Raw genomic sequence first — 11,231 nt, 5'->3', positions numbered from 1 at the left:
TTAGAAAACTGCTTAATCTATTAAAAATGCAAAAGAAACTAATCTGTGCAAAAATTTTGTGGTAATCGCCATTAATCAACCGCTAACTTTCTGGTTCATACGGACCGAAATACTCGCAAGGTTACCGAGCCATACGCAAAACTTAAAAAAAAAAGCGTGTTATGCATGTGATGAATTTTCACCCGTTCTCATTTTATAGACTGCACTTTTAGGAGTTGAGTAAAAATGTTCAATGTTTATGACGCCAGGAACCTGGTGCAGCCTTTCGTAAATTCAGCAGCTCGCGAACACATGAGAGTAACTCCTGCTGCACTCTATCATATAACCACAGCCAATGCTCCTCAAATAAACAATAGTAACCAGTGTCCCAGCCCCCAGCACCATTAAACAACTTGAAATGTGTAAGTAAATGTGCACGGATAATTCGCACCTTCCTTGCGGGGCTGTAGTGGTGCATTTGGTTAGCACGTGGTACTTCTGATAGTACAGTGGTTGGAAAATGCCGCTCTTAAGAGTTCGAGCCACACCTAAAACAGCCAATGCTATTGCGGTGTAACATTTCTACCAGAGCAGAAGGTTCAATTGGTGTTTCCGGAAGCTTTCTCCTTATTAGCTGTTCCACGTGGGCACTTAGTTTCCTCAGGCCCACCGTGTTGCAATAACGGATGAGAGTTTTAAAGGAGCCCTTCAATGCTACTTATTGACAGGACGAAAGTGGGGCCAGTTTCAACTGTTAAACCAGCAAATAATAATGTGCAGGAAATAGATTCGATTTCAACGCAGTGACTGAGACATTGGCACATCGAGAAGATGTGTAAACTCACGGGTTATCTGTACGAACATACGAATTAGGAGCAGGAGAAGGCCACTCGGCCCATCGCGCCTGCTCCACCATTCAATAAGATCATGGCTGAAGTCCCCAGTATCACAGATGCCAGTCTTCAGCCCATTCAATTCACTCCACGTGATGTCAAGAAACGGCTGAAGACACTGGATACTGCAAAGGCTGTGGGCACTGAAAACATTCCGGCAATAGTACTGAAGACTTGTGCTCCAGAGCTAGCTGCGCCCCTAGCCATGCTGTTCCAGTACAGCTACAACACTGGCATTTACCCGGCAATGTGGAAAATTGCCCAGGTATGTCCTGTCTACAAAAAGCAGGACAAATCCGACCCGGCCAATTACCGTCCCATCAGTCTACTCTCAATCATCAGCAAAATGATGGAAGGTGTCATCGACAGTGCTATCAAGCGGCACTTACTCAGCAATAACCTGCTAACTGATGCCCAGTTTGGGTTCCGCCAGGGCCACTCAGCTCCTGACCTCATTACAGCCTTGGTCCAAACATGGAGAGAAGAGCTGAACTCCAGAGGTGAGGTGAGAGTGACTGCCCTTGACATCAATGCAGCATTTGATCGAATGTGGCATCAAGGAGCCCTAGCAAAACTGAAGTCAATGGGAATCAAGGGGAAAACTCTCCATTGGTTGGAACCATACCTTGCACAAAGGAAGTTGGCTGTGGTTGTTGGAGGTCATTCATCTCAATCACATGACATCACTGCAGGAGTTCCTCAGGGCAGTGTCCTAGGCCCAACCATCTTCAGCTGTTTCATCAATGACCTTCCCTCCATGATAAGGTCAGAAGTGGGGATGTTCGATGATGATTGCACACTGTTCAGCACCATTCGAGACTCGTCAGATACTGACGCAGCCCGTGTCCATATGCAGCATGACCTGGACAACATTCAGACATGGGCTGAAAAGTGGCAAGTAACATTCGCACCACACAAGTGCCAGGCAATGACCATCTCCACAAGCGAGACTCTAACCATCTCTCCTTGACATTCAATGGCATTACCATCGCTGAATCCCCCACTATCAACATCCTGGGGGTTACCATTGATCAGAAACTGAACTGGACCAGCCATATAAATACTGTGGCTACAAGAGCAGGTCAGAGGCTGGGAACTCTGCAGCGAGTGTCTCACCTCCTGACTCCCCAAAGCCTTTCCACCATCTACAAGGCACAAGTCAGGAGTGTGATGGAATGCTCTCCACTTGCCTGGATGAGTGCAGCTCCAACAACACTCAAGAAGCTCGACACCATTTAGGATAAAGCAGCCCGCTTGATTGTCACTCCATCCACCACCTTCAACATTCACTCCCTCCACCACCGGCGCACTGTGGCTGCAGTGTGTACCATCTACAAGATGCACTGCAGCAACTCGCCAAAGCTCCTTCAAAAGCACCTTCCAAACCCGCGACCTCTACCACTTAGAAAGACAAGGGCAGCAGACACATGGGAACATCACCGCCTACAAGTTCCCCTCCAAGCCACACACCATCCTGGCTTGGACCTGTATCGCCGTTCCTTCACTGTCGCTGGGCCAAAATCCTGGAACTCCCTTCCTAACAGCATTGTGGGTGTACCTACACCATATGGACTGCAGCGGTTCAAGAAGGTGGCTCACCACCATCTTCTCAAGGGCAATTAGGGATGGGCACTAAATGCAGGCCTAGCCAGCGATGCCCCCATCCCATCAATGAATAAATAAAGATTGACAATGTGGAAAATGTGGAGCAAGCTTCTGTAAACAAGCGGATTTATATACTTACCTCACAGTTTCCGCACATCTGGGACTGAATTCCCGCTTTTAACAATAAAATCGCAGAATTTTTGACAGTTATTATTTTAAATCTTCTGCAATGTCGTCAAACTGAGGGAATTGGGGATTTTTGTCTAAAGAGCGGGGGCTCATCCGGGATTTCGGTCCTCGCCTCTCGCATTTAAATCAGTGGATTTTTCTCTGCGGGAATCATACCGCTAGACGTCATCTTTCAATGTCTCCGTCTCTGTGTTTTCCACTGATGGACGTCTCAGGCAGGAAAGGGTAAAGAAAGAAATAATGACTGAGACGGCAGGGGACGTATTTAAAAAGTCAAAATCGAACTTTCAGACCGAACCCGGTGAAGTGAGGATGATATTGTTGACTTGAAATATTTCGTGCATCACTTGATGTTGCTGTACATTTTATCGGAACGCGAGATTGGAAGGAAAGAAGCGGTCTGAAAGAAATCTTACGGTTTCGTTGCCAGCTGCTCGTTGGTCTCGGAGTTTGAATCTCGCTCGGGGGGTTTCATTGGTTGATATGGGAGAGGTTCCCAGGTTCAAATGATGTCTTTTTATAGTTGCAGAATGTGCGCAGATTGAAGCTGACATGTTAATTGTTCACAGTTCCACCGACCTCATTGGCGATTCTTAGTCCTTGAAGGACAGCAATGTGGTTTTGCTTCAAAAGTTCATCACCGAAACCTGAATGAACAGCGAATTTGGCGGGAGTCGAACCCTCAACCTTTTAATGACCTTTCACAACCATTACCATATACCATTATAGGGTGGTATTTTAAGATACCACGTCATCAATTATAATTGTGTGACACATGAAGGCTTTCAAACCCCCGCCAGCTCCCGCGGGTTGTGAGACAGCCTTGAGAAGCAGCATTCCCTATCAGCGCCCATATCCCACTTGCTTCTGCTGCTTGCTGCCAGCAATCTGCAACAAATCCATTTGCAGAGACAGGGCGCTAAAAATCATCAGGGAAAGAGGCATGAACTCAAAATCCAAATTAGCGGGACATGATCAGAGGGACAGTTAATGTTCTGGGGTGAGAACTTCGGTCAGAGCTGCAAACAAATAGGTGTAAGAGAGAGAGAGATAATCTATTTCCTCAGTTGGGAGGGTCCAGCACAATGGGGCATAACCGTAAAATTAGAGTTACCCCGTTCAGGGATGATGTAAGGAAGCGTTTCTTCACACAGAGGGTAGTAGGAATCTTGAACTCTCTTCCCGAAACAACTGTTCAGGCTGGGGAGCAATTGACAATTTCAAAATGAGATCGATAGGTTTGTGTTCGGCGAGGATGTGAAGGTTTATGGAATCATCGCAGGTAGATGGAGTTCAGATACAGATCTGCCATGATCCAATTGAATAGCGGAGCAGGCTCGAGGGCCTGAATGGCCGCCTCCTCTTTGTATGTTTCTATGACAGTAACAGGACAGAAACATCAACAGCTGCAAACATACATCGCATTTTATTCATATTTAACAGCCAAAATATCCGTGCCGTGCACAACTATGCTGTGGTCAGAAAAAATACGCGAAGCCGACGTGTGGCGCTGTGATCACATCATGGTTAGTGCCCTGCATTGTGGCCGCAGTAACCTCGGTTCAAACTTAAATCACGTCACAGCTCGCTTTGCATCTTCTGTCCTCTGCAACACCTGCTAATGGAACAGACTGAAAAATCAATCTTTACGACATGAAAAATGATGTTTTGTTGGCGGTGAAAACCTATTCACTCCTTTTAAACCCGCGCTCTCACATGCCTGAGCTTGATGCTCCATAATTCAAACCCGACTCTTCTCCCAGCTTTTTCTTCTTCAACAATCAGTAGCCATTCTTTACTTGCCTCCTTACATTTCATTGTCACTTGCCTGCGGTATTACCTTAATCTAACATTCACTTTCATGTGCTTACGTGGTTAATTTCTCTCTGCTACCACCGCGGTTCATGGGGGCACATGTCCCATTCGCACCCATGTAAAACCAGTCGATACATTTAGATCTGTGTGACGACTTGACAGATAAGCGCTGCGAAAGCAGGACTGGAATTTAGAAGGACAGCGGCCGGATTGTTCACGAAATTTCCTTGGAGAATCTTGTGATATCTTGTTAACTGAAGAAGTGGGTTTTGTTTTGATGCTGGCTGGCGCTTTTCCCAAAACTTTTGCAGTGCGTGAGCGACAGGCAGCGCTACCTAGCTGCCAACGAGGGTTGAAATGTGAGCTATTGGCCCGCTGTTATGTTGCAGTTAGATCAGAAGTGTTCCGTCTTAATCTTAACAATTCTTTTGAAGTGTGTGACTGAAGTAAATAGAGGATAAATGGAAAGAGCGCTAGTGGGTGAATGCAGCGATTACAGGAGGTTGGCCATAATTGAAATGTTTTTGAATGCCCGTGGCGCGGGACCCTGTGTTCTTTATTAAGTGCCGGAGCAGGGATAAAGATTAACAGAAATAAAATGTACTGTCTTGTTGCGAATCAGAAACTGCACTGGTCTGTGATCGGCAAAAGTTTGAAATTAAATTAATTCCCAAAGGATAACGTTAACCCTTGCTTCCAGCTCCCTCATCATTTGCTTTTTCCGTTAATCTTTCAAGCGATGTAAGAACATAAGAAGATCACAAATAGGAACAGGAGTAGGCCATTCGGCCCTTCGAGCCTGCTCTGCCATTCATTGAGATCATGGCTGATTTCTGCCTCAGCTCCATTCACCGTCCCTATCGGCATATCCCTTGATGGCCTTACTAGTCAGAAAACTATCGACTTCTGTTTTGAATATACCCAATGACAGAGCCTCCACAGGCCTCTGGGATAGAGAATTCCAAAAATTCACCACCTTCTGTGTGAAGAAATGTCTTCTCATCTCATTCCTAAATAGCCTACCCTTTATCCTGAGACTGTGGCCCCTGGTTCTAGACTACCCAGCCTTGGAAAACATTCTACCAGCATCCACCCTATAATAATATTACATGCTTCAATGAGATCCCCTCTCATTTTTCTTAATTCAAGAGAATATAGGCCTAGTTTACTCAATCTCTTCTCATAGGATGGTCCTGCCATCTGAGGAATCAATCTCGTTAATTTTCGATGCTGCCCCTCTATGGCAAGTATATCATTCCATAGGAAAGGAGATCAAAATTGTACACTGTACTCCAGGTGTGGCCTCGCCAATGCCCTATATATTTGGAGTAACACTTCTTCACTCCTGTACCCAAATCTTCTTGGAATGAAGGCCCGCTAACCAATTGCCTTCCTAATGACTTGCTGCACCTGCACATTCACTTTCAGTGACTGATATACAAGTACACCCAGCTCCCTTTGATCATCTGAATTCCCCAATTGTTCACCATTTAGGAAGTACTCTGCCTTTCTGTTTTTTCTTACAAAGTGGATACCCTCACATTTATCCACATTATCTTCCATCTGCCATGTTCTAGCCCACTCCCTGAGCCTGTCAACATCCCCTTGAAGCCTCCTCACTTCCATTTCACAACCGACCCTGCCACCTAGCTTTGTAACACCAGCAAATTTGGAAATGTTACATTTAATCCCCTCTTCCAAATCATTGATATAGATTGTGAATAGGTGGGGCCCAAGCACTGATCCTTGTGGTACCCGACTGTTCAATGCCTGCCATCCTCATAAAGACCCGTTTATCCCTGCTCTTTGTTTTATGTCTGTTAACCAGTTTAAAGCCCGTGTAGATTGGAGTTCGCACTCAGATTTTCCCATCAACATGAAGATGAAACACGAGGAGGCGAGGATTTCCCCGAACAGCAGATTTCGATTGCTGCAGGAATTGTTCTGTTCCTCTAATATTTCCTTCACCTTGAAAAAGCCTGTTACAACTCACAGGCATTAATGGGTGGTTTTATTAAATTTTGGAGAGTTTCCATTAAATAGATTTGAATAAATCTGCAAAAAGACGAGGTTATGACTGGAACAGATAAGATGTTGATCACACAGTTAAAATCAAAGTCAGCCTCATTGTCCAATGAGGCAGGAAACCACGAACAAGGAGGAAGGGAATGAAGCAAGGAGGGAAGGAAGGGAGGAAGGAGTAAGGCGCTCTCGATGCCATCTTCTTTCCATTAGAGCTGGGTGAAATATTAGGTTGAGAAATTGGGAGAATTTTACCAAAGGGAGAGAAAATATCGTCTAACTTGGGGACTGTAACATTTTTAGTCTCCGTATCTTCCATCTGGATTAACAGTCCTGAGAATTTAACCTCTCACCAACCTCGAACGAACATTATTATCCAAAAGGACTCATCCAAAAGTCCCTTTTATTTCAGTATTTCTGTTTCCAAACGGTAGAAACAACCTTTAATAAAGGCCCTTTACAGCACGCATGTCCTGCCCGTCCTCCCAGATTGACAATGTGGAAAATGTGGAGCAGGCTTCTGGAAACAAAAGGATTTAGTTATTTACCTCACAGTTTCGCTACTTCTGGGACTGAATTCCTGCTTTAAATAATAAAATTGCCGTGTTCTTGCGATGTACTGAACACACGCTGATTTTCAGGCAGTTATTATTTGAAGATTTGTTGAATGTCTCCTGGCCAAGGAAAGTGATGCGATTAAAATATTGGGGTGCATCCGGGATTTGAACCCGAAACCGCTTGCATTTTAATTGATGTGAAGTCCCAAAACGTGAAACAAACCTCTAAAGCAGAGAGCCGCTAATCCTGCACAGAATGCTTAATCTCAGCAATGATAATTTCACATACATAAAGCAGATATTGTAGATCAGAGAGAGCGTTAAGGGAAATTAGAGAAGCGTGCAATAAGGGCACAGTAGTCATCATGGGTGACTTTAATCTACATATAGTTTGGGATATCAAAATTAGTAACAATACTGTGGAGGAGGAAATCCTGGAGTGTTTACGGGATGGTTTCCTGGACCAATATGTCGAGGAACCAACCAGAGATCAGGCCATCTTAGACTGGGTATTATGTAACGAGAAAGGATTAATTAGAAATCTTGATGTACGAGGCCCCTTGGGTTGGAGCGATCATAATATGATAGTCTGAGGCACGAGTTGGGTAGGATTGATTGGGGAATGTCACGCAAATGATGACGGTGGATATGCAATGGCAAACATTCATAGATGAACTACAGAATTTGTTCATCCCAGTTTGGCATTAAAATAAAACAGAAAGGTGACTCAACCGGGGCTAACAAGGGAAGTTAGGGATAGCATAAGATCCAAGGAGAGGACATATAAATTGGCCAGAAAAAGCAGTAAACCTGAGGATTGGGAGCAGTTTAGGATTCAACAAAGGGGGACAAAGGGATTAATTAAGAAGGGGAAAATAGAATATGAGAGTAAGCTTTCAGGGAACATAAAAACTGACTGTAGAAGCTTTTATAGATATGTGAAGAGAAAAAGATTGGAGAAGTCAAGCGTAGGTCCCTTGCAGTCAGAATCAGTGGAATTTGTAATGGGGAACAAAGAAATGGCAGACAAATTAAATACATATTTTGGTTCTGTCTTCACAAAGGAGGACACAATAACATCCCAGAGATGTCGGGGAACAGAGGGTCTGACGAAAGGGAGGAACTGAAAGAAACCAGTGTTTGTAGGGAAATGGTGTTAGGGAAATTGATGGGATTGAAGGCCGATAATTCCCCAGGGCCTGATAATCTACATCCTAGGGTACTTAAGGAAGTGGCCCTAGAAATATTACATGCATTGCTGATCATCTTCCAACATTTGATGGAATCTGGAACAGCACCCATGGATTGGAGGGTAGCTAATGTTACCCCATTATTCAAAAAGGTGGTAGAGAGAAAACGGGGAATTATAGACCGGTAAGCCTGAAATCGGTAATGGGGAAAATGCTAGAGTCCATTATGAAAGATGTAATAGCAGAGCACTTGGAAAACAGTGGCACGATCGGACAAAGTCAACATGGATTTACCAAAGGTAAATCGTGCTTGACTAATCTACTGGAATTTTTTGAGGATGTAACTGGTAAAGTAGATCAGGGAAAACCAGTGGAAGTGGTGTATTTTGGACTTTCAGAAGGCTTTTGATAAGGTCCCGCATAAGAGATTAGCGTGTAAAGTTAAGGCACATGGGATTGGGGGCAAGGTATTGACTTGGATAGAGAACTGGTTGGCAGACAGAAAGCAAAGTGTTGGAATAAACGGGTCTTTATCCGAGTGGCAGGCAGTGTCTTGTGGGGTACCGAAGGGATCAGTCCTTGGACCCCAGCTATTCACAATATATATTACTGATCTAGACAAGGGAATTTGATGTAATATCTCCAAATTTGCAGATGACACAAAGCTGGGTGTGCGTGTGTGCTGTGAGGAGGATGCCAAGAAACTCCAGGATGATTTGGACAGGTTGGGTGATTGGGCAGAAGTATGGCAGATGCAATATAAAGTGGATAAATGCGAGGTTATCCACTTTGGTGGCAAAAACAGGAAGGCAGATTATTATCTGAATGGCAATAGATTGGGAGAAGGGGAAGTGCAACGAGACCTGGGTGTCCTCGTGCACCAGTCGCTGAAGGTAAGCATGCAGGTGCAGCAGGCAGTTAAGAAGTCAAATTGTATGTTGGCCTTCTTAGCGAGAGGGTTTGAGTACAGGAACAAGGATGTCTTGCTGCAGTTGTACAGGGCCTTGGTGAGGCCACATCTTGAGTATTTTGTGCAGTTTTTGTCGCCTTGTCTCAGGAAGGATGTTCTTGCCATGGAAGGAGTTCAGCGAAGATTCACCAGGCTGATACCGGGGATGGCAGGAATGACGTATGAGGAGAGATTGAGTCGATTAGGCTTATACTCGCTGGAGTTTAGAAGAATGAGAGGGGATCTCATTGAAACTTATAAAATTCTAACAGGACTGGACAGACTCGATGCAGGAAGGATGTTCCCGATGGTCGGGATGTCCAGAACCAGCGGCCACAGTCTAAGGATAAGGGGTAAGCCATTTAGGACAGAAATGAGGAGGAATTTCTTCACCCGGAGATTGGTGAACCTGTGGAATTTTCTACTACAGAAGGCAGTAGAGGCCAATTCAATAAATATATTCAAGAAGGAGTTGGATATATTTCTTAAGGCAAAAAGCATCAAGGGCTATTAGCAGAAAGCAGGGACCGGGTACTGAATTTGGATGATTAGCCATGATCGCATTGAATGGCGGAGCAGGCTCGAGGGGCGGAATGGCCTACTCCTGCTCCTATCTTCTATGTTTCTATGTTAAATCACAAATATTGCTCAAATGCTTCAAAATGTGAATATGACATTAAATGTGTTTAAATACAGTGGGGGATTTAAATCAGATTCGGTGCCAATGTATTCCAAGGTGATCTTCCCGGTACGATAACAACTTCTCTTTTGACTCCACTCATTTCCTCCAAATCAAAGGTGTTGCTATGGGTACCTGCATGGGTCCTAGCTATGCCTGCCTTTTCGTGAGATATGTGGAACACTCTTTGTTCCAGTCTTACTCGGGACCTCTCCCTCACCCCATTTTCCGGTACATTGATGACAGTATTGGTGCCGTTTCTTGCTCTCGCCCTGAACTAGACATTGTCATTCACTTTGCCTCCAATTTCCACCCTTCCCTCACCTTCACATGGTCCATCTCCGAATCTTCCCTTCCCTTCCTCGACTTCTCTGTCTCCATCTCTGGGGATAGGTTATTGACCAAAATTCACTACAAGTCCACTGACTCCCACAGCTACCTGGATTACACTTCCTCCTCACCCCATCTCCTGTAAGGACTCTTTTCCATTCTCCCAGTTTCTCTATCTCCACCGCATCTGCTCCAATGATGCCGCCTTCCACACCAGTACTTCCGACATGTCTTCCTTTTTCCGCAACAGAGGAATCCCCTCTACCGTGGTTGACACGGCCCTCGACCGTGTCCATTCTATCTCCTGCACTTCTGCCCTCACCCCTGCCCCTCACTCCCGGAACCATGATAGGGTTCTCCTTGTCCTCACCTTTCACCCCACCAGCCTCCACATTCTGCGGATCATCCTCCACCACTTCTGCCACCTCCAACGTGATCCCAGCACCAAACACATCATCCCCTCACCTCCCCTTTCAGCATTCCTAGGGACCGCTCCCTCCGTGATACCCTAGTCCACTCCTCCATCACTTCCAACACCCCTTCCCCTTCACCCGGCACCTTCCCGTGCAAGTGCAGGAGATGCATTACCTGACCTTATACCTCCCTCCTTCCCATCGTCCAGGGCCCCAAACACCCCTTCCAGGTGAAACAGCGATTTACTTGTACTTCTTGCAATGTAGATACTGTATTCGCTGCTCATGATATGGCCTCCTCTACATTGGGGAGACCAGATGCAGATTGGGTGACTGCTGTGCGGAACACCTCTGTTCAGTCCATAAGGATGACCCCGAACTTCCGGTCGCCTGTCATTGTAATTCACCGCTCCATTCCCACTCAGACCTCACCGTCCTCGGCCTCTTGCATTGTTCCATGGAAGCTCAGCGTAAGATCGAGGAACAGCACCTCATCTTCCGATTAGGCACTTTACAGCCTTCCAGACTCAACATAGTGTTCAAAAGTTTCAGATTATAACCTCGGCCCAGATTACATTTTTACTTATATTTGTTATCCACACCTTTATTT

This window comes from Somniosus microcephalus, unplaced genomic scaffold (assembly GCF_052327205.1).
Source record: "Somniosus microcephalus isolate GS21.2 unplaced genomic scaffold, FLI_Smic_1.0 unresolved_chr1, whole genome shotgun sequence".
Taxonomy (NCBI): domain Eukaryota; kingdom Metazoa; phylum Chordata; class Chondrichthyes; order Squaliformes; family Somniosidae; genus Somniosus; species Somniosus microcephalus.
This window is presented reverse-complemented; position numbering follows the sequence as displayed.